The sequence below is a fragment of the Muscardinus avellanarius genome (assembly GCF_963383645.1).
Source record: "Muscardinus avellanarius genome assembly, chromosome: 10".
NCBI lineage: Eukaryota > Metazoa > Chordata > Mammalia > Rodentia > Gliridae > Muscardinus > Muscardinus avellanarius.
The window spans coordinates 105,836,013-105,839,976 of NC_137796.1; positions in this window are offsets into that span (position 1 = coordinate 105,836,013).

The following is a 3,964-nucleotide window of genomic DNA, read 5'->3' on the forward strand; positions in this document are numbered from 1 at the left end:
CCTCTGAGCTACATCCCCAGACCAATTTTATTTACTTGGAAACAGGGTGCCACTAGGTTTCTGGGAGCCTCACAAAATTGCTGAGGTTGTCCTTGAACCTGTGTCCTCCTGTCTCTGCCTCCAAGTACCAGAATTACAAGCATCAGCCACCATGCCCAGCTCTCAACTTTTTTCTTTTGCGGTACTGGGAATCAAACCCAGGGGCATCCCACCTTCAAGCTACCCTCCCAGCCTATTTTTCATTCAGGGTCTAAGTTGCGGAGAGCCTCACTAAAGTAGCTGAGGCTGGCAGCGAACTGCGATCCTCCCGTCTCAGCCTCCCAAATGCTGTGATTACAAGCGTGCACCACCATGCCCAGCTCTCGACCTTTCTAAAAGCACTAAATCAATATAAATAAAGCAGGGGCCACAGAAACCTCAAAGAGCATCAAGTGAAACCTCCCAGTCTGGTGAGGGCCTCCAGTGCTGAAACCTGAAACCCCGGTTCCTGTCAGAAGCTGCCAAACTCCTTACCTGTACTTCCCTCTCGAATGTTTCCATGAGAACACCACACACCTCAAATACTCGGGTGGTTCTGCAAGCTAGCCGTGTGCAGCAAGACCATCTGAACCACCGAAGCTGGAGCAGGGGGAGCATGTACTATACGCCGACCAGAGCCTCCATATCCAGAGCCTCCGTATCCAGAAGCCCAGTCCTGTGCCTCTGACAGTAAGGGCCTCCTGTGGCACCACCATCCAGGGTGCTCACTCCAAGCCGACTGAAGATTCCCGGCCTCACCGCCAACTATGTACACAGCGACTGGTCTGAGAAGTGCCAAGTGATAAAACTATGTCAAAACCCAATGAGATTCATCTGCTAACACAGCTGCTACTTACTATCCAGCTCAAAAGCCTCAAGTAGCACTGTGCCACAAAAGATTCTATACATAGGTTTTCTAAAATCCCCGGTGCAGCCATGTCCCCAAACAGGGCCCCCACTTCAAAACCCTCTTTTGGCATTTGGAGCGTGGGCGGGCGCTGGCCTTCTCAACCAGCAAAGGAGGCAAACCCTGCTTCCACTGAGGACTGCAAGCCTGCAGGCCCAAGCACAGTTATTCAGGCTGAGTGAGCTCTAATTGCCCCGGGGGAAAAAATTACGAGGTTAAATTGTGTTTCAAAGGCCTAACCCTCATTTGATTACATCATAAGGTTATTCAAATGTGATGACCCAAACAAAACTCCAGACAGGCCCCATTGTTTTTTGGTTTTTACAAGTGATTTATTCATTTTACGATGGAAGGTGTGTACCACTACTCCAGTTGGGTAGACCACATCGTAGAATTTGACTGCAGGTCTTCTGATTTAGCCAAATGCTTTAAATTTTGCTCTATAAAATACTAAACATTATCATAAAGTATTTTTTTAATATTCCAACCATGCTCAAACACTGCAGTGTCAGGATGAACTAACTCAACCTGCTGGTGCCAATCAGGGCAACGGGAGCAGAACCAATGAGCTACTATGCCTAAGAGAAGCCTAGTCTAGCTGAAGACGAGGTCCTGTCCTCCCGAACTAAAATTCAGCCTACACTGTTCTCAGAGACTGAGAAAGTCCATATTATCTTTTTAGAGTACAGGACAAGAACGCAATCTTCACCGATTCCTTCTGCCTCTAAACTGGCACATAGAAAAGCTTCTGAAAGATTCTAAGATCAGAAAACGGTGCTGCTGTGGGCCGTGGGCCTCCGTCGGGCACAGGGAGGACAGTGGGGCGGGGAGGGGCAGGAGGGGAGGCTACCAGCGGGTGGCAAGGAGCACTGAGCGCGACTGCGATGGAAAAAAGGAACAAATGCTCAAGTTTTTAAAAAGTTTAATGGAGCCAGCCAATAAGGCATGTAAATTGTGTTCTGGCAGACCTGCTTTCTCTTACCAAAGGAAATGGCACATGTTTTATCAAGATTTGACAATTGAAAGTAAAGGGTACTAAGAATAAGCTTCAGAGCACCAACTTAAACAAAACAACCAGAAATATTGTTATTCAACTTAGAAAGAGGAACTAAACCCCAAGGCATGAGGGCAGATTGTATGTGTTCCTCCACTGCAAAATTCTGTAGGAATGGGCGTCCCAGCCCCTCGTGAGCAACACATCACACCACCAAGCCCCTATTCCAGAACCTCAATTTACAACGACAGAAAAGGAAATTCCAAATGCTTTACTCGGTATATCCCAAAGGGAAGCTTGAAAATATCCATAATACACAGGCTTGTCCATTTCAGGTAAAATGACAGATTGCTATAAATTCTTTCTGCTATTGTACTCAAACAAAATAATGATCTGCTTTTGCAAAAATTTAGAAATACCTTCCATTCCTACTTTGAGTACGGATTTCAGTTTTAAATAGGGGTTAGAACCTAGAAGGAGTACAGAACTCCAATCCACACAACATTTCTAACATTCCATCCACGACTCATCCAGTCAAGAAGGGTTAACTTAGCAAAGGTTCTTCACTCACACAAAAAGATAGTATTAAATGGCTGGAGAAACTGCAAACTTCAAAGTGCTGTGAGTAATTACTGGAAAAACCCTTACACTGATTTGCAATGGTCATTTAAGGATAAAAATAGGAAGTAATTGATACTGGACTACAAGTTTGCAAGGAAACATTTTTCACTGTCCTACTTGATATATAATAATAGGATAGAATAGATTACAGTACCTGGCAGGCTGACATCAGTTCTTCTAAAGACTACCATTCAGTCAAGACACTAAACATGAAGATGAAGCATGCTCTAAGACACTGGAGCCACAAGGCCTGATGTTTACTCACGAGGACTCCACTGAGAACTTTTAGTTTTAGGTCTACCTAACATCTAGAGAACCTCCAGGCGATTCCAACTTTTCCAGAAGGAGATTCCAAACTGCACTTCTTAGCAGGAGGAGTGGAGGGACAGGACAGGGAGAGAGCTGGGTTTTGCTATTTAAGTTATGATCACATCATTAGCAGATAAAACAGAGCTTTTTCATCTCCCACCCACTACAATGAAAACTGCACAAAGTAGGGCACCCAACAAAAATGTAAAACAGGAAACGAAGGACTAGAATGAATACCTACCCCACCGTTCACCTCCCCTCTCATTAACAAGCTCAAGCCCATGACCTTGCCATTCCAGGTCACGTAAATGCAGTCTATGTTTACATTTACCATAGAGGAAGTACTCCGCACAGGACGTGCTCCTGGTCTTAAAACTGAGTATTTGAAGCCTACAGGGTTGATCTGGGGCCGTTTAATAATATTGCTATTTTTAGAGCACTAACACACACAAAGTGAATCCAATAAAGTTCTGTGTATTGATTCAATATTAAGTATTAATTGCATGACCATCATAGCACCTCTTTACATCACACAATCACCAGAATTAGAAACTGCTTCGAAAACTTAGAAACAGGGCACAATCCAATAATTAGAAGTTGCATTGTTACTATACAGAAACCAGGTGCGTGGTTCAGTGCGGCTGCGAAGTGGAAGCCTGCAAGACTTGACGCAGAGGCCAAATCGTGTTTTTAGACTACTTTAGGAACCTGGCAATACTGTTGAAGCAAAATACTCAACACATCAGGAAATGGACCCCCCCAAAAAAGGCATTCTATAACCAAATAAACATCTGATATTTCCTTTCCCTTTGAGAATAAATACAGTTAAGGTCACTTTTAGCCTTGGAACGGATATATGTTTGCCTATGATGATCTTGCTAACGACTACACGATATCTGATGTCCTCTGCTAGGATTATAGTTTTGAGAAAGCCATAGTTACGAGAGGCATCTACCGTAAATACCTACAACTTCCTTTTATGGCAACCACTATAGAATTCACTTGTCTTAAACAGTGAACAAGGGAAGATGGCCTCGTGTTTCCTTTGCAGTAATAGTATATGCTGAGGGTCAAGTGGCTTTCAGCAGCATGGTGGGTGTGGACATGTCTGCAGT